This window comes from Antennarius striatus, chromosome 20 (genome assembly GCF_040054535.1).
Source record: "Antennarius striatus isolate MH-2024 chromosome 20, ASM4005453v1, whole genome shotgun sequence".
NCBI lineage: Eukaryota > Metazoa > Chordata > Actinopteri > Lophiiformes > Antennariidae > Antennarius > Antennarius striatus.
Genome location: NC_090795.1, coordinates 4,302,398 through 4,330,038, shown reverse-complemented (window position 1 = coordinate 4,330,038; position 27,641 = coordinate 4,302,398). Strand labels below are relative to the sequence as shown.

Here is a 27,641-nt window from a genome sequence, read left to right as displayed (position 1 = left end):
GCTGTCACTTTGTGTGGACATTGTCCCTTCAGAGTGTGTGGCTATAGGGAGCGTCTAATGTCCACTCCTGGCCACTTGTCTATGATGTGAATGGGAAGACAATGAGACCCCCAGTGGTTCCCTCTCTCCGTGAGCTGCCAGGGGTCTGATTTGCCTTGGCAAGGGGGACAGAGGCCCAAAACAAAGCTGAAGGAGTCCCCAGTGAAGGGGCGCAGAGGTCATCCCCAACGCCCAACTAACAGGCCCGTTCTCTAGTTTGTGCTCCTAAATAGGGAAGGGACACAGAGGAGTAGAGACAATGAGATAAAAGGGACCTCCAAAACCATTAAATTCTGAGGAAGTGATGGCCGTGAATGATGGCAGAGACTGAATAGAGACTCTTGAGGTGGGAGGTACGCGCCATTAATGACCATGGATGCTCCATTATGGCAGGCCTGGGAGGTGGTGATGAGGTGGTACATTTTCTCCCATTAGGACTCTTCTCCAAACTAGGAGGCATTTCCAGAAAGACGCAGGACTCCTGTATTGGCCCCCGACTGTGAATCTCTAGGACTACGTGACAATGTCAGGGGCCCTTAAGAGGTACGGCGAGTCAAATTACTGTTTGCATAACATCGAGTATGTCATACCCCACCCCCTCCACCCCCCAAGACTGATGGACTTTCTCTTGTATATTGAGCCTACGTTTAGTCGTGATCATGCGGCTCACGGATTCACCAGCGATCCAGATAATGCGTGCTCTTCTGATTGATATAAGTCTGCAGATGGAAAGAGCTCAACAGATGTCAGCTGAATGTTTTCCTCACGGTATTTAAGACATGAAATCACCTGCATTGAAAGCCTTAAATTGGGAGCTAAACTGAAGTGATGACATGTGATGTTTACATAACGAGGTTCTTTGTATGTTCAAGTGTATAAATTTTCATTAAGCAACAGACAATCCTGCCTCTCCTTCTCCGTAAATTGATGAAAAATTCTCTTCCTGAAACACTCCACATCCCCTCTTCCATCCCACTCCTCCTTTACTTGGGCATGTTCCTGCAGCTGTGATGTTAAAAATAGCTTTATTCTGGAATTCTTTTTTTTTTCCTCCCGGGAATTTTTTTCTTCTTCACTCCCAGACACTTCACTATTTTACATGGACGTGGGATGTATTTTCACTTTTTTCCCCCTAGAAAATTAAAATGTACTTTTCAGTTGAGCGAAGGCTGATCCCATTCTCGTGAGTGAATCCTATTCACAAGGCTACAGCAGTTAGCGTATCTTAGCATAAATAATGCAAAAAGGGGCAAATGGCTTTCTGCATATTAAAAAAAACACTCATGGAATTCAGTTTTTCTGCAGATATAAACAACTCTTATCAGCAATTTTTATGTGTTTCATCTGCTTTCCGCATTCAGCGAATGCTAAGCTACGTTGTCAGTGGTTGTAGATTATGCTCCCAGAGTGATATTGATTTTTTTATCAAACTAAAACTTGTTTTTTTAAAAGTAACTTAACATATATCCAAAAAAAAAAAAAGGTCAATCACCCAATACCAATTAGTTTTAACATTTTCAAACAGCCTCTGATCTTTTGCGTGACCAACAAGGTACCAGACTCCATATATTTGTAGTGCCTGAAGTCTGAATGTTATCTCAGGATTCAGGTGGAACTCCACATTCACGTTAAAAAGCAGAAACACGTCTGGGCTGTAATTATGTAGCCATAAATAGCTTGATGTGGGGAAGGCAGCCACATGTTTTACAGTAAGACCCCTTAAACGCAACACTTCACAGCTGGCTGTCACTGCTAGACAACGCTGTCAGAAGGATTTTACTTTTTTCCCCCCTAGAAAAATGCAGCGGCCCAAAATAGGCATTCCACACTGTGAGGAATTGCTTGCAGGATGATATTCTATAGCAGTTCCCCAAAGCTTCACGTGGCTCAAAACTCGGGCGGTTAACTTAGCATAGATAAGGAATGTGGCTGCCAGCTCAACACGGAGCATTCTTGGGCAAACGCGTAGATCGGGTAAACCAAAACAAGCCAGCAAGTGGTCCATACAAGTCTGTGCTGCTTCTGTTGACCCCTCTTGTCATAAGTGTGAGGGCACTTTCAAGGAAAAAGAACACTAAAGACTGAAGTGCACTCAGAGCATCTTTGAGGTTAAGTGCCGCGCATACTTTTCCTTTACTGCACCGAAATAAGGAGATGCTGCGATGCCAGAGCACTTCTATATTTACAGCTCGGGTTAACAACAGTGTAGGCCGATGGCTTTATCTTCCAGATGTGGTTCAATATGCAGCGGCGGTGGAGGAAGGCGTGGTGCATCCATTGGCATGAGGTTTGAACTGATCAAAGCGAGTGCGCTAAACCTCTGGCGAAGGCAGCGCTCGCCGTCTGCAGACGGAGACGCCTGCTGCTGACGGAGTAAAACTGGCTGCACTGGGAAAAATGGAGGGGGGGGGGGATCATCCAGACCGTTAACTAGCAGTAAGCATGCTAATATGCTAATGTTCTAATCACAATTCCCCCATAGGTATGAGGATTTGGCCGGGGCAACGAGCAAATTAAGAGGGTCAGGTTTCACCCCTGGGATAGCTCTGCATTACAAACATCATTTTAAAGCTTTATTGATTTACATGTAAGACAAAGTAAATCAGTTCAGATAAAAACAAATTACAATCATAAAGTAGAAATGTACAGCATGCAAGTACCTTTTTCCATATATCAGAGTGAGTGTGTCGTAAAAAAAGAAATTAATGACTTCAGCTTTAATGTAAACTACAGACTGGTGCATGAATGAAGAGACTATTTTTCTACTGCATAAAAAACCACAAACAGGCCTCTTATGGGGAAGCCTTTAGCAGCGTGCATGCTTCTTGCTTAAGGATCTTTGTTAGTTGATTAAATTGTGAATTTTCTTTTGTGTCCAGTGCACTGCAGCATGCATAATTCAATTTTCCATCCATAATAACCCCCCAGCCCCCGCCCATGGCTGGTGTCATGGCCCTTGAACGGATAAGCTGGGTTTGCTTTTGATTCGTCTCTAATTAAATTGGACTGGTGGACAATTAGTTTGGTCTAATTTCCAGGATGGCACTGGTCTTCTTCTCACCTTTGAACTGGGGGCCGTCCACCAGTCTGACCGGCTCGGCTGAAGCTACACTCATCTGTGTCGGGGTCAGCGGGGCAAAGAGGTCATCCATACCGTGATTAGCCTTTAATTTGTCAAGGATTTGCTTACATTTGATGGATTTTCCAAAATGGTACAAGTTCTTTTTGAGTATGCAAACAGCATGGATTAGAACCTCTAACTGTGACCTTAAACCTCCAGAATACAGGGATTAAAACTTTGTAGCTAATCTGGAGCTAAAAGATTCTTTTTCTCCTTTAAAAATTCTGCTGTCGTAAATATCGCAAGCAGACAAATGGCAATCAGAAAGCCTCACGTGCCGCGTGAATCTGTTCGTTTAAAGTTAAATACCAAGTGACACCCTTTTGTCAGCAATGAAAATGCCTTCTCTAATAAAAGCAGCCCTTTATCTCCATCAATGAAAGCTGACCTATTTGCTGTCCCATTGTTTTGGCCGCCTCATTAAGGACTTCATGTCAACTCGTCTCTCTCTAAATGTCTCAGCACCAGAATTAAAGGGCAGATTTACTTTAGACTCATTGTGCAAAATTTAATGAAATTAAGAAGAGTTGGAGTAAATAAAGACCTGCTTTTGTTCCGCTCATATTTGTAATTCAGTGCACTCACGATTATTTTCAGGAAAAATACACTTGATGCTGGTATTTTATTTTTAACCACATCCATAAAAACCCACTAATCCAACGGTCGGTGTTTAACGCCCTCTCTCATTTTCTCATCCCTATGAACATCTCATGACATCCTGAAAGGACCTTGTCTCAAAAAGCAATTAGTTTCCACTGATTCCATATTGATTATAGTATTGATTATATATGCTAATACATACAGTCTTCAAATGTTCAGTAACTACGTTCAAAGGACGCCATCCCAAAGCAAGTCTTCTGGAGAGAAACAGTCGCTGAGAAGCGAAGCAGATTGTTCTAAAGCAGTCGTTTAATGTAAAGTGAGGAAGACGCTGAACTGAAAACATCCTTGAGGAGATTTTAGTCGTTGGCAGTGAAGGTGTATTAAGAATAACAGTTTAAATGTAAACATTAATGAAGAGGAACACATTAAGATAATAAGGGTGTCTTTCATCAGCTGTTTGTGAACATTAGACATCAGTAACAGGACAAGAACTGATGATCATGCTTTGCCATGGCAACCAGATGAATCATCACACTATGCATCAGGTTTAGATTTTCCTCCCTCTATGAAAAAGTTTCTTGTTCATCACAGAATAACATTCTGTGATGAACAACTTTTATCATTTCATTTAGAATTGAATTCTAAATCCACATGACGACAGTAAAAATGACTTCCAACACAAACGATCAACATCACAGGTAAAACGATCTCTTCTCCAGGGGGAGGCGAGCCAAAAGAGAAAACCCCTTCACGAACTGTGAAGACCTAACACATGCTCCACCTCCTTCTCATTGCTGAACTTCATTCACATCACGTGTGCTTGTCCTTCATGAGTTATGTCGTATTCTGAGAAAACATTGAGACACATCTGGACGACAGCAGCAGGAACAGTTAGGCCAATAATCTGTTCCTGGAAATTAGTACAAGGGTTATGTTCACCAGGGACGAGAATAAAAAGGAACTGTAGGGCTTTTGCTGATTTGAAGTCAGCAATCCTCAAGGGTGCAGTGATGCAACAGGGATGGATCCGCACCTAGAGCCCAGACGGACATTTAGAAACAGGTTAACACACCTAAAACATGACAGCATTCAAGTTTTTATTATTTTGATTGTGGCAGATCAAAAGGAGATAGCTCAGGCTGAAGGAGATATGAACACACACCTCCTCAAACCTGAACAACCAGAAGACTGTTTTCTTAAAACTGAAGCTGGAATTTGACCTTTTTGACTGATAAAAGTAATAAAAAGTTCTTTTAGGTCACAGATAATTAAAATTTTCCAGTTTGTTAATCCACACAAGAGGGAATTTAATAAAAGTAGAAGAAATTTCACATATTTATATTGAATTAGTAATTCTTAATTGATTTAAATGCAAGCTATAGGAGGTTAAAAACAAAACAGTGGTGAAAGAATAACTAAATCCAGAGCGGCGGAAAAGCCCAAACTGACATCACATAAGTTTAAACTGATTTTTCACACTTATGTCTCCCAGTATTGTGCCTCCGTGACCCCCCCTCATCCCATCTGACCTCCTATATCAGCACAGGATGAGGGTTAGTGTGTTCAGTTTGAGCAGCGGGGCTTAGATCCTGTGTGAGTTCTGAGAAGCAGCTCGTGAGTGGAGACTGACAGCTGATTGCTCTATGGTTTAATCTTGTTAGGGATTTTCAAAAGTGCTGCGTCCGCTCAGATCTGGAGATAGAAGCGCTGCGCAGCCTTTGTGTGCAAAATTTCACCGCTCCCAAAAAGGGGGACAAAGGGCCCCCCTACCGGTGATGTCATTCCGCTGTCAGCAAGCGGGCCCTCGCTTGCAGGACAGGGGCCAGGATGGGACATACTGTGACCATCTCCCCCCCCCCCACCCCACCCTACACATCGTTGCCTCGCCCTGACAGCCTCGGATCCAGCTTTACTGCATCTGACATATATTCAGAACATCTGACCTTACATCGCTTACATTTGCGCGAAAATCCCACAATCCCTTGCATGTACGTGGTGTTTTTACGACACGCGTCGCTCCGGTGGTGTGTTCAGTTACCTTCACTGCCCCTGAAACCGAAGCAACCACTATTTATCCTGTCTGGACACAGTTGACTGTACATTTACATGTGACACATGATGATGACAATTGTGTTGTGTAATAATATATACATGAGCGCACATCAACATCGCCCATATATGGGTTTCCTTTGATTCATTGCTGCTGCGATAAAAGACATGTACTGTATGGTTATAATGGATGTTTGTAGGTGTGAGGGGTAGTCCAACACATGTGTACCATACTGCTCAACCTCTGACAACCTTTGACCCTACTTAACCCAATTCCAACATGTGATACAAATTGAGTTTCAGCCCCTTGGCACTTTTGTGTCTTTTTTAACTTGCAATGTGAGTTCTGTAAGGAAGTATTGAGCCAGCTCCGCATTCCGAAAGACAGCTTCATAAATCTTCGCCGTGCATGTGTGTGTGACGGCATGTATGCACACACACACTCACACACACACACACACACACACACAGATGTGTCCTAACTTAGCAAAGTACACGATGCAGCAACCTCGGTTTCCAAGAAATTGTACGATACTGACTTCCCCCCATTTTTAGAGAGAGAGTGAATCTGGATCGGGTCTGTTGGGTTCTGTTACAGTACATATCGCACACACACACAGCGACAAATATACAGGGAGGGGACATCTTATACCTGGTTTCAGATATAGCACACACACATCCAAGTGTTTGTGGGTATTTATGGACACGAGTCATGCATGTTCATCAAGCGCTGTCGGCTCTTTCTCATACACCACCGTCAACCACGCATACCTTTCCCACTCCAAACCTTTCAGCCCCTCGAGGTGTCCCATTTAAGTCTCGCTCCTTCCCCCCCATTGTAAATCACCGGAGAGGCGGCTACGCCATAAGCAGGTCCCACTGAGCAGGAGAGACAGTTATGAGGGGAGCAGATAAGCAGCCACAGCCGGTGCTGCGAAAATATGGAGCTCGCCGGATAGAAAGACAAACATCCCTCGGGACCACTTGGGTCGAGTTGTGAATGACCCTGGTGAGCTCAACACGCCGTTAGACGATGTAAATCACCAGGATATGAAGCTGAACATCACTTTGTAGGCTGCCGAGATGCGTTTGTGGAGTTCGTACGACCTGATAAAACATTCTAAAGGAGTTTATTTGGTGATTTATCGATGTACTTTTTGATCATCGGCATTTTCCCTTGCAAAAATACTACATTTTTGCACCAAAAGTAAAAGAATGTTTGATTTAGTTGCATCTGTGCACGTAAAAAAAACATGAAACCGTCCTCAGAAGGAAGCATTGCTTCATGGCGAGCACGAGGTCCTGAGGCTGAGGGAAGTCTTTCTAGGAAAGGATTGGCCGACGATCCGTCTTCCCTCTGTTGTCAGTTTGAGTGCCGACCATAAACTGTTGAGCCGAGGGAACAGTTGGAGGTTTGGCTTGTTTTCCCCCTCTAAATGCACATTTGGCATCATTACCAACACATGACAAAAAGTCTGTGTTTATGTACGTCTACAACTTGTATCATGGAAGATGCATATTGGGTTCTTCCCATATGGCTGGGGGGTGAGAATGCATGGCGTTACGTGTTTCTCCACCAATTCTGGCATCTAAATCAGAGCAAAGCAAAGAATATTTTCCCTTAGTCTTTGTTCCGATGCTCCACCAGGAAGGAAATCTGAACTGATGATGGCACTTCAGAGTCAAGTCATCCTTCTCATGGAAACCAGGAGTTCTGCCGTTACGTGGGCGAACAGGCAGATGCTTTGACCACCTGTGACGGCGCGTTAGCAGATGACTCCACCTCTCGGAGGAAGCAATGTGAAATCCATTGACGGTGGGAAAAAAGGCTGGGGAAGCGAGCGCCGTTGTCTCGGCGATGCGACAATCCTATGATGGGTGTTTGCTCGGAGCTTAAAGGTGTACAAGAGGCAATTAAGACTGTAAATTTACACATAAATCATTTTTGCATTACATTAACGCTGATGGAAAACTGGGCATCTGGCCGGAATGATGATGTAGCAGCTCTGCTCAAGACCTTTTATTGGCTGCAAAGTGACACAATGATATATTGAGACAAGCATAACGCAGTGGCTTCTGTTTGCAATAAGTGCCTTTCATTTATATGGGAAACAAGGGGCTTTTGAAGTGGAAAGAAAAAGCAGCGCCGCTGCAAATGTGTTCATTAAAAAACGGAATCATACTTTCCTCTTGAAAGTTCATCATCCGGGTACTGAGTCACCGTGGTTTGAGGCAGGACCCCTGCTCTGCTCACGTTTACCCTCTACAAAGAGCAGCAATGAGGACGGAGCACACGTTTCCCATAAATACCTGGATTGGGCCAGTTAATGATGCCTGCACAAACGGCCCCCAACCAAACTAAATAGCCCTGATTGCTGGTTAATTTATTGGAGACAAGCACCATAGAGAGATCAAACAAGTCGCTCTCTCTTGTAGCACCTTCACCGCCATGAATTTGCCGACCCCTGCAACCCCCTGCATATTTCTATAAGGGGCACGAGAGGCCGGAAGAGTAGCCCCGAGGAAAACGAGGGGTTAGCTCACATGCGGTTTGGGTTTGTACGACGCTGGTGGAGCCCAATAAATCAGCTAGTTAGGAAATATTCTGTAAAAACACACGGGAGCTGAGAAAAAGAGGAGAAAGACAAATATCCCGACAAAAACACACCGAACACGTGACTCACAGGGAGGGGATCCTTTCATATTTCTACCAGACAAAGAAACGTATTGTTTATATGGAATTTTTTTTACTTAGAACCAGAATTTTTTTTAAAAATGGGAGTGGAGTTGGTCAGCTAAATGCTAACATGTCCTTCCAGGAGGTAAACCAGACCCTCCCTACCTGATTTTAGTTTTGTATCATGTCACTCTTTGACTACAGCAGGTCTGGTTTCATTACCAGACGGCTTTAATGACCAGGTTAAGGGCTCGGAATTCCCACAACCTGCACATATGAGGAGGATTTAGTTTGACTCTTTTGTTCCGGACATGAAACGGCACATTGTTAACCGCTGCCCGAAGGCAGAGTGGCCAGAGAGCAGAACAAGAGGTTACGCTCACTCACTTTAATCTTTAGGACTTTAGCAAAAAAATAATCTAAACTCTAACGGAAAATCCTTTCTTTTCTTTATTTTTTAATTGTAACCAGTGATGGAACCTAGGATTATAAAACCAAGTAGGAATATTCCAAATGAACCGATTTGGTTCATAAGACAGAATGTAGCTCAGGAAAGAAAAACCCGATCGAACAATTAAACAAAATTTAAAGAAAGTGCCCAATTGTTGGAAGCGTTGCCCTGAAGGTTAGAGGAGACTTTGTAAGCATGAGGTCATCGGTTCACTTCCCTTTACCGGCACAATAAATCCCAATCTTCAACACTGAAGCGCCCTTGAGCAACGCCCTCAACTCCAACACTGGAGCACCTTCTTTCTATTTCCTTCTCTATTTATTATTTTTTCTCTACGGCAAAACTTATTACCGGTTTATGCTTCTGGATATTTTTAGGAGACAGCACTGTCATCTTTAATTTCTTTTGAAACTCTTTGTTAGAGGTGAGATAGGAACCCACATGCAGAACACCACAGGAGATGTTTCATGAACATAAATTCCTACAACAGGTTCCAGAAGACCAGGAAAAACCAAGAAACTAATAAAATCTCAAAAAGTCAAAGAAATCTGAGGGTTTGGAAGAGTTGATAACAATCTGGTGGAGAACTGATGTCTGAGCCGAGTTTAAGTAGGTGGATCCTGATTAGCAATGGGAGTCAGGTGTCCTGCAGCCATCAGGTGATCAGAATGAGTGGATTGGGTGGGAGCGAGGGAGGGAGAACTGGAACTGGGATTATAACACTCTGCTGTTATTTGATAAGTGATTTATTAGATGTATTTTACTCACCGGGTTTAATCCTCAGTATCATTGATCGGTATTGATTTCCTGCGTCTTTTCTCTTATTGAATTCGACAGGTTTTGGCCTCTACCTGCTGGAACCTCCAGTCTTTTCCCTATCAATAAAAAAACCATCACATATATCGTCCTCTCTGCGGCAATAAAACCAACCCACTAAACGCTTCCTCCCCAAACGTGTTTTTTTGTCTGCACTTATCTGATGTGAAATGTGTCAGGGTCACATTCAGGAGGTCTCCACCCCCCGCCAGCGATGGATCCCATTGTTCGGGGAAGACCCCCCTCTGTGTTATTGAGACATGCTAGTCATCACCATTATGGAGTGTAATTAGGTTGTTGTGCTTATTAACTCCTATTATTGGAGGAGCCCTGAGATGTCTACACGTGGCTGGTGGTGCGGGACGGATCCGGGCTGTAAATTCATGATGGCATCTCGAGTCGAGTGCACAAACATTCAACGGCTGTAAATTTATCCCTTAAATCAAAGCATAAATTCACTCTAATTATGTGTTTTGATTTGCATGGGCTTGAAATATATGAGCTCGTATTTAAACGGATTTATTCGTTGCTGTTTTATTTTTTAATTCCCTGTAATGATGCGTTTAATGACGACTCCTAGAATGTTAACTGCTCTGTGCCCTTGAGCTGTTTCAAGTTTTTGGAAATATGACATCGAGAGACAACAGAGGCTTCACAGAATTATCTAAGAATTGTGTATTTGTAGTTCTTTCTCAGAAAATCTTTTTTTGTTGCTATCATCTCTTAGATCTGAAATGTCAGGGCAGCAACAGGGTCACGGTATTTAAACGGTCGCTCTCGTGATTCAGCCCGTCTCCTCCTTCAGTCGGATCGTCATCAGTGACTCTGAGATATCCTGGATCCAAGTCCGTGGAACTTATTGAGGTAAGAAGCGACAGGAAACCTGAACTTTATCCTTTTCAGTCGGTCCCATCTGATCAGGCCAGCCAGCAGCAAACCAACTCCACTGGCTCCACGTTTATGCAGATGAAGCAAACACTGATGCCGTAACATTGGCTAATTTGCTAAATTAGCCTTTTAAATTAGCCAAATGACAATTACAGCAAATGAAGCATCCCATAATTCATTGCCTGACTCTCATTAACTTTAACGTTTTTCTTTTCCTCCTCTACTTGTATTTGTGATACTCCGCTTTGAGGAAAATACACATTTATACCTGTTAAAACACGGCGCTCAGCAGGAGTAAAGAAATGCTTTTGTTCTCATTTTATTTCATTTAATAAAAGTATTAAAAAAAACTGTAAATGTGACTCACATTGTGACTTAGATGATGGCTGTGACTCATTATATGTTCAAGGTTTCAATCCAGTGAAGATAAAGGAGACCATCAAAAAAATTTAATTTTCGTCCTGTTTTTCACCTTTCAAATTTCACTACCGGTCTTTTATGCAATCTCATTATTTGTTCCTGGTGATTCAACTAAAAAAGTTTCTCCCACTTTCACCCAGGAAAGTATTTTTACTTCCTCACTGGACCCCAGCCGTGTCACGAAAAAGCATCAAAAGAGCTGCAGCGAGCGATCCGTCAGAGCGACATTTGTCTGCGCATTTGCTTTCAATCAGGCCAGAGGTCAAACACAACACAAACCTAAATGACACTGCAGCTGGTGTGAATGCTGGAAGACAAATATCAGGAGTCAGATCCGCGCCTGCAGGACTGGGTACACTCTGTAACCCCCATTTATTGACTGGTGAGTTAAAGCACCCCCCCATCAGATCCAGGGACTGACCGTAATGGATTCTCAGGAATGGGAAGCTGGTTGGCAGGTGAGGCTGTGAGCAGGGGGGGGAGGGGGCGCATGAATCCTGAACATGAGGCAGCACTTGAACCCGTTGTCCGTGGCCCAGAGCCCACACCTCCCCAGGGGAATGTAGAGTCATAACACCCCCCACCCCCCCTTCTTTCAGTAACCTGAAAGAATCTCCTTATAGATCATCAGAATCAAGAATTTGATCACACTGGAAGTCAATGGAGGAAGTGTTTCAGAGGAGCTTTTTTATTTCAGTAGGAATAAATGTTAGAAGAATTGTAGATTTGAAAAATACGAAGTAGATGGTGCAGATTATTTGGTCTGTTGGATGGATGGATGGACGGATGGATGCATGGATGCATGGATGCATGGATGGATGGATGGATGGATCCATAATCCAGATTTCTTTTCTCTGGTTAAAATAAACATAATTAAAATTGAAGCAATCATTGCATTATTACATATTTTTTCCAGCATTTCTACAATTCCTTGCTGTTTCCTAAACTTTCCCTATTTTTTTGTTTCCTCGTCTCTCCTGCAGGATGACTCTAGAATCTCTCCCCCGTCAAACGTGACGTTCAAACTGAACCTCTGAGCACAATCTGAAGACGATTCAAGGTAGCTGCTTTCACATTTGATTTCCTGCACGCCAAACCCTGCGAAAGGTCTCTGTTGGCTGGCGGAGGAAGATTTATTGTGACATCAATGCAAACCATCAGGGCACTCTGCGGTGGAAATTGTGTTTAGCGTGGAAGAAGCCAAGGTTAAAAGGCTTTTGCCACGGTGGGAGCAGAGGAAGTGGGATTGACGCTCAACAAAAAGCCTCCTTGGTGTCTCTCAGACAGCAAAGAGACACAGACGCCGTCTCCTGACATCACTGATCTGTCATTTACAGAGCATCACCCCTGAGGTTTGGACCATGAATGAAAATGTCAGACAAAATATCTGCTCAGACTTAAACTGAATTTTAATAACTTGAACCCACCGTAGGTGATTTCATCACGCCGGTGTTATTTTTCTTCCTTCAATGGGCCTGAGGAAATTAAAACCCTGATGTCTCTGCTATCACGAGCTAACAGAACGGATGTTTAACCGTCACTGATGAATAAAATGTGAGTTCAATAATGATGAAGATTTACGGGTGTTGAAGTGTAGGTTTTAACTTTATTTCTTTTCTTAGAGCAGCTGATAACAGAACAGAATAAACTAAATGCACAACCAGACTGAATTACTTTGGCAAGCATAGGTTTAGTAAATTACAGCCTTGACGTTTGATAACTATATTTTCAGCAGGAAAAGATTTCTTTGCAAGATGGTTAAAGAAGGAAATCCTTTACACACACTAGTGTGTTTACAGGAAAGGTGCTTATTATCTATTTATGCCCCTCCATAATAAATCTTTGCGCCTGTAGCCATTAGATTGTTCTAGAGAGAACTTTATTTTTGCTTGTGGTGGTACGTTTTTGAGGTTTTCGGGGAAAGGGATGGGTGGGATATGGGAACTGGAGGCATGAAATTACATGCAAACCAACATTTCTCTGGTGTCATCATTGCAACAAACAAGAGAATCTGCTTTCGCCAGCTCTGCACACTCACTTCTTTTTCGCCAGCACCCCATTACAGAGGAAACCCCTGGAGAGGGGGAGATATTGGGTAAAGTGGGTCTGAAGCTGCAGGCCGTTATCTGTCTCTTACTTCACTTTCCCCTCCTGCAACCTTTTTTGCCCCAGTGAGCAAATTAACAGTACAAAAAAAAAAGAAGAAGAAGAAGAAGATAGTAGGTTGTTGTTACACAAAATTGAAAAAATAAATCGGCATCGGTCACCGTCGACCCATCAGACGCGCCTGGAGCGTCATCTTCCCACCGGTCCAGGCAGACACATCAAATGAGAGTAGATGATTCCTGCCCTCCCTGAAGACTTACTGTACTCTCTCCCCATCTGCTCCGCTGAGCATCTCAGATGGAGCTGTCCGCTGACCTGAGCCGGCTCGTAAATCACCGGCATGGCCTCCAGAGGTGGCTCCTCTGAAAGGCAGCAGTGTCACTAAATTGACCTTTTTCCATCCCTTTTCCTCCACTTTTTTTTAAAAAAAAAAGAAGAAATCTTTCTGTATGTCCGTCAGCATTTTTTTAAAGAATGTTTTATTTATTTTGGCCACATGGAAAAGTGTCAGGTTAGAAAAGCATTTGTGTGCAATTTTAAACCCAAAAAAAAAAAAAAGGGCAACAGATGAGGGAGTTCAGAATTGAAACAAAAACAAGACAAGCAAGCAAATTCTTCTCCGCTGAGCCGATAAGTTACTGGAGAACATTGAGGTCATTCCTGAGCTGAACTTGAACAGATGCCATGTGGGATGCACAGAGTGAGCTCTGGAGCCTGAGACAAGCATCACCGCCACACGCCTTTGAACGTGTGCTGAGGGGAGTCGGAGCTTGTCGGAAAAGGCGCTGAAATGTTCCCGCAAATTTGTTTAACGGTGTATTTTTACATAAAAAAGTTTGCCTGCCAGCTGCAGCAGGAACACGCTGTTCACATTACTGAGGGAAATGGTGTTGTGAGTATTTGGAAAGAACCGTCTGCTCACCTGCTTTTGAGATTTTACCAATTATTTGTGCCAGCGAGTGAATATGAACGAGTAGTGGAACCAACGAGAAAGCAGAAAAAACCTTCATTTCCTTTGATGCTCCAACATCCGCCAGATAAAAAATCCATCTTCAAAAATCAGCTGATCAATAAAATCCTCTCTAAAAACCAGCTTTACTCTTGTGTGTTTCTTCTATCAGGGCCACTGGGTTAACTCCCATCATCATTACTTATTAAGAAAGAGATAATTTTAGCTTGGCGACTCAGTTTGGCGCCCGTCTCCAACATCATCCAATATGGCGGCCAGAAGGTCAAAGCACACATCAAGGCGCCGTCTTCAGCCTAATGACCCACGGCCCGATTAACACCCCGCCGCTCAGCGTGCGCGTACGCTCGTGTTTATTGTTTGTTTGGCGGACTCCGTTGGCGCGCAGCTGATCGTCTTCCAGACCGGAGCTGGAGGCGCTCCAGTCTGACACATGCGGGCCACAAAGGAGCCCAGCGGCAGCTCAGACTGGGGGTGGGTGGGGGGTGACACAGATAGGGACGCTCGTGTTCTATTTCCATCGTCACGGGGATGAAGAGCTAGTTTCACTTTGGACGCTAAAGATCCTTCGAGTCTCGTTTTTTTTTTTTTTTTCCTCCTCGTGACAAAATGAAGAAGCGTGATCCGGATTGTCTCGGGTCACACCTGACTGGTCAGCGGTGAAACGACTGGATCATCATCTTCTCACACAAGTCCTTTCTATCCCAGTCCTAATGGAGACGAGCTGTTTCAGGGTGTGGCAGCTTCACACACAGGACGCTCCGCTTCCCCTCTGAGTCGTTTTAGCTTTGTGATTTTAAAACCTTTTGTCCTTTATTGACTTTTGAGATCAAGCCGCTTCACTTCACGGAGGACGTTTTTGGGAGCGAACGTTTACCAGCAGCCTCTGCTGCACCTTAATAACACACACACATACAGAAACACGCACACATACACACACCTGTCCGTGAAGGTTTCACCCCTCTCTACGTGTTTAGCTAATAAATAGCAGCAGTGAAACTCCCCCCTGAAAGCTCCCTGCAGCTCAGACCGGCTCTTCCTCCCGTGTGCTGAATGTGCCAGACCTCACCAAGCAGGTGCACCTCACAGAAGCTAGATTTTAGATCCGCCGTCTCCTAGCAACAACACCAGAAAAGGAGAGAGCGCCACCAGCTCCGAGGGGTCTGCTATTTACCAGAATGTCCTCTGGCTTTGTTTGGATATTTAGGTAAGAAAGTAGGCCACCGCTTCTGGAGGCTGTTCTAGTAAATGGGCAAAGATAAACAAGCGTGTGTTTGATTGTGTGTTCCAGCAGGTGTGAAGTGTAAATGAGTGGAGCGTGCTTGTTGGTTTTATTCCAAGTGATGGGGAGTGTGGGGGGGGGGGGGTCACGGGGCCACAGGGTGAAGCTTTTCCAGGCCAGATATCCTGCAGGACGCCTCCAGCCAGTCTGTTAATGCATTTCATTAAGACACCAACACACACACACACACACACACACACACGCACGCACGCACGCACGCACGCACACACGCACACACTCACAGCATGTACTGCCCCAAGATTTGGTCACAAACTGTTTTAACAACAAAAGTGAAGTATATTTTCATTCAAAGTAATATATGAAGACATGCAAATAGAGATATAGTAAAGTTCAGAGCTGAATTTAACAGATTTATTTATTCTATCGTTAGAATTCTAACTCTACGTTGCATGAATGATTTATATTTTAGCAATATTCAGCTTCGTAACTTCGCAAATTCCCAAAATAAACACCCAAATGCAAATTTTAGTGGTACTAATAACATCTGATTAATGAACAATAAAAAAGGAAAAAAAACAAATAAACACTTTTGTCTGCAAGTCCCTCGAGTTTCTGAGAAGCATGTTGTGTAATTTGGCGATAATTGCAGATGTCTCAGATTAGTCCACGTCATTAATTCCAGTTACAGTAATTGTGTTGTAAAAGTACAATTAGAAATGAGTGCACAGCAGGCAGACATACAACGCAGACAATTATAGTTACAGCAGTTAGAGAGGGATAAATATTTACTTGGGCTACAGTGGAGGAAAAAAGCTCAAGGAAATAATTTGCACAAAATTACGCAGTTCATTTCACGGACTTATTATGAAATCTCTGAATTCATAGGCTCCTCTTATTTAAACCTTTCTGCATATTGCCACAAAGATTAAAATTTATCCAGTCTTGGTTCAAAGAACTGCTGATGAGTCAGTCATTATAAGCTCCTGCCGCGTTGCCGAGCGTTATTCAAATGCGTGCAACTTTGGTTAAATTACAGGTAGAGATCCCAAATTTTTTGCAAGATACCAAATGAGGGTGTCTGGGTTGTGCATCGAAATGAAACAAATGATTTTGTTTCTATTCAGGCACAGAAACATGCGTTTAATTAAACACGTCAAGTGTTCTAAATATCATATAGCTCATTTTAATAAACATAATGGTAAATTAGAGACAAAGAAAACGTGACGAATCAATGTTAAGGGTTAATAATCATAATGACTGGAATGCATTTGAAGTTTTTCTGCAGCACACACACTAAAATGTCGTTATTGTCACGCTGCCTTTATGGTGGAGGCCGGTGCTCCATGTGAACGCCGGCCTTCCTTTCTCATCGTAGGCTGTCTCAGATTAGAGGCCCCGGCTCCTGAATGGAGGTGAGAGGCACCTCCTTTTTTCAAAAAAAATTTTTTTTTTCCTCTGGATGCTTTCACTTATCATGAATGAGTGTAATTCGGGGAAAAGTGCCCCCATGAACGGCCGAGGAAACCTCTAATCCGGCGGAGCTCCTGAGGGGATCTGTCTTTGACAAACGACTTCCCCTGTTCGGGGAATGGAGTCTGCGGCTCATTGAGTGCCTTTAATAAGAAGAGTGAAGGCGTGATCTTATGCACCAGCGTCAGGAAGCCTGTGGCTCTTTCCTGCTTTTATCCTTGACGGAAATAAAATTATTTATCATCTAGCTACCGGTTGAGTAACATATATTTTACAGCGCTATATAAAAAAAAATCCCGATAAAACAAACAGTGCTGGCAGATTCCCGTCTCAAAAGGTCAAACATCAGAAAGCCGCTCCATGAGTGACACTGACAGATGCTGTCAATTCTAGTGGGGGTTATACTGCCGGTGGTTAGTGGACGGGTGGGGGGGTTCGGGACAGGAACAGACAGCTGAGTGGGCCCGGTGCTCTCTAGAGCCTGAACAGCTGAGACCAAGGAAGGGCCCACGCGAGTGGCCCCTGGGAGCCCTGCTTTTTTTGATGAGGAAAGCCTGTTGAGGAAAGAAGATGAGGTCTGTCCGCACATCCAGAGCCCTTCCTTAAGCTGAGCGGAAGCCATTACCCAAATCTCAGCAGAGTTGACAAAAAGCCGAGCGCAGAAAACCCCGGCTTACGGGCGCTCAGCTAATAGCCAGCTGCGGTTGGAAAACAGTAGATAAAGTATTCTGTCTATCTAGAACAAACAATGCACAACTGCTGTGCATTATCACAAACAAGCTGCAAAACGTTTTTGGTTGGGTTTTTTTTTTTGCAGTTGCACAACAACAGATATCCAGCAGTTGTACGGTAAAGATTAGACCCTGACTCTGCGTTTTCAGCTTCAACAGCCGAACAACATACACTCGATTCAGGAAAACCTTTCACCGTGAGGAACCGCCTGCACTCACAGACACACACACACACACACACACACACTAAAAAGAAAAATCTTTCTAACTGATTTCCAGAGTCAGGAATGCTAAAAGCTCTGAGACATACTTCATGGTAAGGCATCAAAGGATCCTGGGGGTCCTCGAATGCTCAAGCTTTCATCTCCACTCCGCTGGTTAAGTAAGTAAGCCTTGAGTGAATGATGGGAACACTTCATGCAGGGTAAAAACAGAAACCTGGATGTACAGAAGCTCCGTTTTTCAATGACTTGAGTGTGAGGAAACACAAAATTGACCTCAGCTTTCTCAGGATGTTTCGTAGATGTTGCACCTCCAGCAGGAGCAAACCCAGAGTCTCTGGAGCGCTGCAGGTAGCACGGGGTGTAAGCGATCTGAGGAAGGGCCTCCCTCCCTCCAGACCAGACCACCTCCACACAATAACTCACCGAGGGTCAAGTCGAGTGCTCAACGATGTGCTCAGCCGCTCTCCCACCGGAGGAGATGACCCGGGGATCGCTCCGCCGGCTCTAATGTCCTTCCTCCTGATAGTTATCCGAGGGAAGACATCTGTTTTCAGGCTGCGCTTTGCCGGACATGTACAGGAGGAGATTCTGAGGCTCCCAGGAGGCTCCTTGTTGGGTCTAAAGGGCATTTCAGCATCCACAATCCATAAAATGGGGCATGTTAGACATAAACGAGCGCTTCAAGGACCGTTAAATGATGTTGTCATACAGAAGGGTAGTTAAAGTCTGCAAAATAGGATGGAGGCTCTCTGGTTTTACAACAAAGTATTTCCAAATAAATATGGAAGCCATCAAGGCAGCATATATATAAATAAATATGATTGAAGATTGAGATTTTGTTTTTGTGTTTTCCAACTTGGGGTCAGCATGTGGTCAGCTGTATTTACTGTGGTTTTTAAATTAGATAGTCATCTGCATGCAGCGTTTGTGTACATGAAGCTGGACTGTTTGTCCATAAACATAAACCAGCAGTGAGTGAGACGGTGTTAATATAACATCACCATTCTTGACTTGTTTTTAACAAAATACAGACAGAAAACCGTCTTTAACGTGACAGTAGGGTCATTTAGCGCCGGTGTTGTCCGGTAAGCGGTGGCGCACACACTTCCAGCCCTCAGCGGCGGTCATGATGGACCATCTGGACGCTGGACGTTTCTCCAGTCAAGAGGTGAAGAGACAAACAAAGGAGAAACGGGAGGTGCAGGATATTATTGTTGGTGAAAACAGAAACAGAGTCGCTGGTGTTGAACCTGTTTCACCCGCTGAGGAGGTTGACTTACTTGTGTTTGGTGAAAACACTCCAGAGTCCATCGGAGCTGATTATGTTTGGGAGAAATTGTATCAACCCTGCAGAGACAGCGTCAGAATTGGACCTGGGGGGCCTTCCGGTGGATGAAGGTTTGAGGAACTCCTACGCTTTACAAATCAGCCACTTCAGAAAGGTGAGGAGACCCGAGTCCTGCAGGGCAACAAATGGTTCATCAAAGGTCCTGTCAGTCCCACATGACGGGGCTATGGAGGGTCGCTAATGCGTAACCAAAGCTACCCCTCGGAGTGTGCCATAAGATAATGAGCGGGGGGGGAGATCGGTCTGTCAGATAAGGGTGAAAAAGTCTGATGTGGCAACAGCGTCTGTTAGAGCAAGGGAAGCGTGTTGTTTTCAAAACAGGAACACTGGCGGTTACTCATGCATGCATGTTCACATGATACACAAAACAGTTGGACATCGGTTGGAGTAGGGTGGGCTTGATCTGATGTTTTTTATGGATGTGATTTGATCCCTGGTTTGGGTGTTTTATTCTCATCCTGGGATTAATTCCAATGCATCCACGACTGGAGGGATTGGACAGGGAAACATTGGCTTCTAGCTCTGTTGCCTTCTAGATGATTTCCAGGTTAGATTTCTCTCCTCTTTGTGGGAAGTTTGTGATTAAAACGGATGTATGGGTATGGATCCCAACTTCTACTGCAAAGAAATATGTTTATATGTGAAAAATCAAGTGTAATTCTTCTTTATTAGTACTGGCAGGAGTCATAAATGAAATAATCCTGGGAAAAAAAGATGTTCCCTTGACTATAATATCACCTTGAAAAGTTGCAAACAGGGAGAGGACGGAAGCTTAAATGGAACGGAAAAAAAGGGACGACTCAATGAGCAGCATTTATTTTCAGCAGGATGTGACAGGGTGTGCAGAATTAAATTCAAATATTTACCCGCAGCTCTGTACTTCCATTAAAAAGTGGGGTCGCTCACCTCGGCTGAGGATGAGCAGGTCAAGGAGACCGAGTGAGTGAACGCGCCGACCTGATGCCGATATCTCAGAGGCCGGCGGCGGCGGCGGCGGCGGCGGCGGCTCACGGATCTGGGCAGCGGCGAGGAGTGATCCGTCTGACTCTGGCTTGAATAAAACATGCCGTGGCATGTTGGTGGCGACGGTGGAGGAGGCCTCCTGCATTATTCATGTGGAGGAGCGGGCGAGAGTGAGGGGTTAGTGGTGATGCTGGTGGTTGGAAGGGGATAAGTAGAAGGAAGAGGAAGAGGAGGCGGAAGGGGGGATGGGGGGTGATCTGCAGGGGCACGTGAAGGTGTGAGCGTGTTGCCAGGATGTAAAGACCAGAGGTCGTCCACTCAGCAGCTGAGCTCACAGACTCAGTTATCATCACTGGTGATGATTTCCATCCACACTGCAGACACTGTGGAAAGGAAATTTATGGTTTGGACAAACTATAAAAGATCAACGCTGGCTAATATAAAGAAATATGAGCAAAAAAAAAAAAAAAAAATCAGCATCATCAGGAGATAAAGTGGATTACCTGCAGTTAAATGATCGATTTTAGGCGTTTTTAATAGCAAATCAATATCTTGATCTAAACTGTCATATGAGGATGTGTGTGTGTGTGTGTGTGTGTGTGTGTGTGTGTGTGTGTGTGTGTGTGTGTGTGTGTGTGTGTGTGTGTGTGTGTGTGTGTGTGTGTGTGTGTGTGTGTGTGCGTGTGTGTGTCTCTCTCTGCAGGGGCTGCTGTGGCGATATCCTCACCCCACCCCTGCTAAAAGAAGGGGTTCTCCCATAAGAGCTGAATAAGTGTTTTGCCTCTGCAGAGCAGAGCAGGAGAAAATGTGTTTCAGTCAGCAGCTCTGCTCTCAGTCAGGGAGAGGCCGACAGACGAGCTGCCAGCCAAAGCTGATGTTACTGCACCACCTGCAGGCCCACTACCAGACCCAGTGTGTGTGTGTGTGTGTGTGTGTGTGTGTGTGTGTGTGTGTGTGTGTGTGTGTGTGTGTGCATAAGTCAAAATGATCTTGACATTGGGAAGTTTTTCTGTCATCATCGTTGTTGCATCAGTCAGGATGTGACAGATGAGAACGGAACATGTTTTTCCCCTTTTTTCTTTTTTTTTATTATTCAAGAATTCTTCTTGGAGATACAAATATCACAGGAAACACAGCAGCTGTAGCTCCTGGTGACACACCCAGCAGAGATAAGATAGGATGGGAGCACTGCTGGCGAATAATTTGCATCCTAAATTCTTACTCATGCTCGATCATAAAAAATGATGAGATAATTTCATTCAATGCTAAATTTAGCCCGGTGCGTTTGACATGAGTGAGTTTATCCTCTTTCTTGAACAGGAAATGGATTACACCAGCCAGAAAACACCCAAAAAGAAAAGTGATAACGTGTGTAAAGATGATTAAATAAATAAAATCTGCCCACCTTCAAGCATTACTTAAGCTGGATATCTTTTACAGCATCCTTTCTAATAATGTAAGATAATCCTGGAGCGTGGCATGAGGGCTGGAGGTGGAGAGGAACGGTGTGGATGCTGCCAATAGGGCTTGATTACAGTAATGTGAAGACTCAGTAGCAGCTGGTGCTTACAGGCTAAAGTCAGCAGCAGCGCTGCACCGCCTGACACACCCTCCCTCCTACATACAACACACACTGCCTAGTTCATGATTCAATAGAAATAAATCCCATCAGGATGGCCAGTCCTGTCACAACACATTCAAGAGCTTCATAATTCATAATCAGTCACATTTTCTACTCCATAATTCTAGATCTGCCTTCTGGCCAGTAAGAGTACAAGAACATGCATATAATTGGTCTTTTTTGGCTCTAGTAGTTTCAGTAAATAGCACGGCCCGATGGCTAGAATAACATGTTGGCAGCGTGTTGCTCTGTAAATACTGATATGTTGGTCTTTTGCGTGTCAAATCAACATTTTGACCAGGTGCCATGTAATGTTCCAGTACATGAGCTGACTTTAGCATCAGCAAAAAGAAGCTGATGGGGGGGGGCAAGCCCACCGACATACCAGGTCACTTTAAGATCCATTGGTGGATTTGACCATCCATCTATCTTCTTCAGCTCATTCAGTAGTATTTTCTAGCTCTTCATCCTGACGCATTCAAAGACTGGATTTGAAATGTGATCCTTCCAGCGAGATCTGGCTCTGCAACTATAGGGTGCATCCCAAACCGGACGCATTCCAACTAGTTTCATCTCATCTAAACACCCAACAACTCCACCGGTGCAAGAGGAGCGAGGGCCTAGCCTGGAGGAAATCATTCCAGCCTCTTTTATTTCTCATTTTATTCCCTCCATTCTCTTGTTTTGAGATTATCACTTTCATACTATCTTTACAGATGCTAAATAATTATCTTAAAAGATGCTGATAGGCTGATGTTTCTACCTGTTCTGTCTTTACGCCAAGCTAAGCTAAATGGAGTGCTATGAGGGTCTCATATCTCATATATCACAATATTTCCACCCTGTCACACAATTCTTCTTATAAGCTAAAAATATTTTACAATTTCGCCTGAACAGGAACAGGACAAACACAAAAAACATTACAACTTGAGGAGAGCACACCGGCAGAGTTGACAGAGAGCCAGGCCTCTGTTGTTGGATGCTGTTGCTTTCAGTCGGGTGTTACTCAGTGACAGGATGACTGCAGACAAGCCTCCAGTGAAGAGACTGTAACCACGGTTGCGCAGTCATCAAGACTCAGCGCCATGATTTATGAGGCTTTGAGAAAAGACAGAAAACGGTCGACTCCCTTCAAACCTCCGTCGGAGGAAATTGCAAGAGACAGGGTGAATCAAAACTGGAAATGGAAGTGAATGTGGTCATAAATTTTAGATGGCAAGAGATTTTTTTTTTTTAAAGTGTACGTTTTTGCTGTGATTAATGATTTAAAGATGGCAGTGGGTGAAGATCAGTCTGAATTCGTAAAAGATGTGCTTAAATTCATTTGGAGATATGGTTCCAATTAATGCAGACATTAATCCTTAACTTTTAAAGAAATTTTATGAATTATAATTCATTTTTTTTAAATGTACAAGCTCATAATTTATGAAGAAAATCGGACAGTTTTTGAAATGGCAGGATGAAATCACAACTCTTAGCCATAAGTGAAAAATGTCATTTACGTATTGCCAAATTATAAATTCAAAAATAAATTGAAAAAAATTTCTATAAATGTGTTCAGGAGATTTTGATTCATTTTGATTTGATTCTTTTCATTTATAAAAGTTTTGGCTCCATTCATATTTAGTAAATAATCTCTTAATGCTTAATGAATCAACTACAGCTAACAACATATCAGTTCATCCACTATTATTTACATGCTTTTATATTTTTAAACTGTAAAACAATAATTTGCAAATGAAAAAAACACATGAATTATTGATTCTAATTAATCAGTTACAATTTAGAATGTCAATATGGAGATAAACTCCAATTAAAAGTCAATTCCAAAGCTTTTATTTACATCCAAAGCTGACAATGACAATTATTGTGTCAAATGTTTTAAACTGATTGAAACGTCCAGCGGAAGCCATCAAGAAGACAAAGTTTGTCTGAGAGAAAGAACCACAGGAATCAAAAGTTCTTTCTCCTTTAGCGCCACACCATCCTGACAAGGTGTTGTTTACAGATTTGAGAGGTGTGAATCGCTGCCATGGCGACCCGCAGAGGTTGGTCACCATGTAAACAGGGAAACAACAACCTCTGGAGATGCATCCCCACCCTGAGGAGCTTCTGATCAAGTGTTAGCATGAAAACTTTTAATGACCAGTCGAATTAAATCCCAGGGGTGGAGCGGGGGTCACGGTGGATGCCACACCACATATTACACCAGTCCATCCATTCGATGAAGTCTGTCCTGAAGCTGGACGCAAACGGTGGACCAAACAAATAATCAATCAATCAATCAATCAACCTTTATTTCTATAGCGCTTAATCACATCAGCGGATATTTCAAAGCACTTTGACAGACAGAGAAACCCAACAGGACCCTCCAGAGTAAGCATAAGAGACAGCGGTGGTGAAAAACTCCCTCATTGAGGAAGAAACTCCGGGCAGGACCCAAACTCTGGAGGGCCGTCATCCGCTTTGACCAGCTGGGTGGGAAATGAAACGCAATGGGGATAGAGACAGGGCAAGGAAAAGACATAATGGCGTCGTCCCGTGAAGCACACAACAACGCGACTAAAACAAACGTGATAACACACCTCTGTCAACAAACGTTTCGAAAGCTGAATCTAAAATTTTACCAATCTTAAAATGTATGAAAAGTGTGATAGAACAGGAACATCTACCAGCCGAGCTAACACGTTTAGTTGAGAATCTGAAATGTTGTCACTGTTAATCACGAAACTAGCTCTTGATTCTTCGATTTGGGGCTCAGCCTTTCGTAGATAATGGCTTCAGCAGTATGTGGCATGAAGAAAAGTGTCGAGAACAGAGAAGTGGCATGTGATGTTTGATTCTTTGACAGTGTTTTAGAGGAACTTGGCCAGTGCCCTTTCACTCCTGTGAAGCAACACTTCCACTGACTCTTAGTTCCTGATAAAGCCCCCGATGCCCCTATCTGCCCAACGGACAGAGATTACAGCACCCTTGGTTCAGTTTTCTCTGGCGAGAAACACGATCCCCCAACCAGCCGTTAATGTTTTGACACGACTGATTAACTAAGACACCCCCCCCCCCGATTAAAGCAACGTACAGGAGGAAGTGGGATTCTGTGGGTGGGGGGGGTGGGGTGGGGGGGGTACTCTGCATCTGTGACAGCTCGTGAGAGGGTGGTCTCACAGGATAGCCGTTGTCTTTCTCGGAAAAGCGAACTTGTTCTCACCCCCCAGAGACAGATGAGCAACATGTTAGGGTCTTGTGGTTTATGGACAGATCTCAGTTCTCAGACTGGGGGGGGGGGGGGGGTTTTAGCTGGAATAGAAGAAGAAACGCTTTACTCAGAAATAACTGACAGTTGTGCCAGTTCATTGTGGCAGACAGAGTAACAGCACAAATGTCACACTGTGGAGCAACGCGAGGAAAAGGCCTCATTAAGTGGCTGCAGATTTGCGCTTCAAATGTTTCCCCCCCGTTCGCCGCCGTTCCACATCAGCAGCCTTCGCTTCCGAGCCGTGACGGCGTCAGAGGACGACGGGCCTGAAGCCTCAGAGCCATCAAGGTCATGAGATCTTCTCTGTCAGGTGTGACCGACATCATAATTCACTTCCTCCGCCGTCTAGATGTCCTCATATGCCTGTCAGGGGCCCCCATGTGGAGGTAACAAAAGGACGTTCACTTCCCCATCAGCATGCAAGAAGTTATTTAGCATCGCTTTCAAACGTCTGAGAGACGTGACGTGGGATCCGACCAAAACCTGTTCCGTTTGAGCGGGAAAACAGTCAGGTCTAGGTTTTATATCTGCATCTAAACAGCATTTTATTAAAAAAAAAAGATAATATAGTACCAAAAAAGAAGTGGATTCAAATGGTGCATAGCTTTAAATTAGATTTTTAACGATTAGAACTTATTTATCTTGTGAACCACATTTACAAGTAATAAGTCAGATAATATCTGTTCCAGTGCAGAAGGAGTGGAAACAATGTGGAGCACGGAGTGGAAGAAAATAACACCGGTATCAATAATGCAAGAACACACATGATCTGAGACGCCTGTATGTTACCCCAGTGCATGCTGGGAGGCTTCCCAGCCCACCTAGCACAGCATCCAGGCAAATCAATCATATAAGCCTCCAAGTTCAACAAATCTGACAAAGACGTCAGGGGGATGAAGCTGAACGGTGTCGTTTTAAAAGAGCCGGATCTGAGGAAGATTAAATCCAAACAAGAACTTCCACCTGTTTAAATTTTTCTCTCCAGCGGCAGAGCGAATGAAAAGTTTGATATTGAACTGTCCTTTCTTGACCGTCTGGAGCTTTATGATAGACAAACCTCACCTCTTTCCTTTTATTTCGAAGGTTTCAACCGTCATGGTCTCCATCACATCACAACAACTGAATCTCCTTGGCAACTGCAGAATTTGTGTTTTGTTTTGCTCCAAGAGCTGATTGTTCTCCACAATCAGCGTAGAGAACAGAGAAACGTCGACAAGCAAGAGCTATGAAGAAGAATCCACGGCCCCAGCTGGCTCCAGCGGAACAGATTATCACCTCTGACGACACCGAGGGTCTGAGTTCACAGCTGAAGAGAAGCTGCAGAAGAAACCGAGAGCAACGTGTCCTACATCTCTGCTGGGAGGAGACAAATTTAAGAGAAGAAGAAGAAGAAGGAGTGCAGACAATTCCGCTCCTGCTGAGATCACACTTGGTGAGATTTCTCGAAACCAGAAAAATTATTTACGCTCCAGCAAAGTGAGAAATCTTTTGAATTACCAAACCACTCTTTTACAAGCTGCATCACGTAGAACGGTTAATAATTACAGTTTGCCTCACAGTTTATGCAGTTATTAGGGATTAATGCCCTGCTAGTTACACACAGATTATCGCATATGCTGCATTTTATGTTGCAGACAATCAAAATGAGGTTTACTGCTGTTCCTTCTCCTGGATATTTTGTTGTATAGCATAAAATATGAAATACTTCATATATTATAAACTGAATATTTATATTTTATATAAAACCTTCATGTTTAAAGCTGAGGTGTGTGTGTGTGTGTGTGTGTGGAGGGAAGCTTAGGATGGTTCCTCTCTGAGAAAAGGTTTTCATCTGGATGCGAGAGTCGCCTCCTCAGCTGATGAGGAGGAGTGAAGAGGGTCAAGGTGGAAGATCGAATCAGGTCAGCGGTGTGTGTGTGCGTGTATGTGTGCGTGTGTGTGCATTCTACAACCATGTGCAAGGTGCTCTCATTCTTCCAAAGTCATTCCACTTCCCACCACCTTCAAGATTAAACCACTTTATTTCCTCCCTCTCTGCTTCCTCCCTTTCCCGTCTGTCAGTGCAGGGATGCTGCAGAGGACACACCCATCCTCTCTGACCCTGAGAAGTTCTCCGGCGGATCGCTGATAGTGCTGCAGTGCCCACCCGAGAGAGGAGCCCCTTCCCACACTAGAGCGCCGCTGAGAGGAGGAGGAGGAAAAAAGAGGAAGGCTGGAAATGAATACAGCTGCTGGGTTTTCAGAGAGAAAAGGGAGAAAACCTTGATGTGGAAGGAGAGAATAATGGAGAGAAAATCTTTTTAAATGAAAGAGGGATGGCCATTTCACACTGAATGTTTCTAAGAGAGTCATTTCAACAGCCTGGGTGTCATGTCATCATGATAAAAGCATGTTTTTTTTGCTCTATTAGATGGAAAAACTTCCTGTTTTCTCAAATTTATTCAATTATTCATGACTAGAGCTAATCAATCCCCGCCGGACCAATGTCGATTTAATGGATTAGGTTGATATTTAGAGAAAACACATTTACTTCGAAGAGGGAGATGAAAAGAGATATAGCTCTTTATCACCAGATGTGTGTAGAGCCATTAGCTGGATAAACCATCTTAGCATTGGGCTAGTTCAGCTAGAAATGAAATCTGCATTCT

General features: G+C 43.8%; 2 long non-coding RNA genes across 3 annotated transcripts; one reads left to right on the top strand and one right to left on the bottom strand.

Moving 5' to 3' along the window:
* Positions 1-15,777: 15,777 nt before the first annotated feature.
* LOC137587715 (uncharacterized) lies at positions 15,778-19,342 on the bottom strand. The gene is made up of 2 exons (XR_011033960.1): positions 19,086-19,342; positions 15,778-18,960 (listed from the first exon to the last, which is right to left on the bottom strand). It is a non-coding gene; the product is annotated as an uncharacterized lncRNA (long non-coding RNA).
* A 5,613-nt stretch (positions 19,343-24,955) lies between these two features.
* On the top strand, positions 24,956-27,477 carry LOC137587737 (uncharacterized). 2 transcript variants are annotated; one of them, XR_011033966.1, is made up of 4 exons: positions 24,956-25,303; positions 26,077-26,425; positions 26,785-26,894; positions 27,055-27,477. It is a non-coding gene; the product is annotated as an uncharacterized lncRNA (long non-coding RNA). The 2 variants fall into 2 exon arrangements; XR_011033965.1 differs by having other exon boundaries at positions 24,956-25,379.
* Positions 27,478-27,641: the final 164 nt, after the last annotated feature.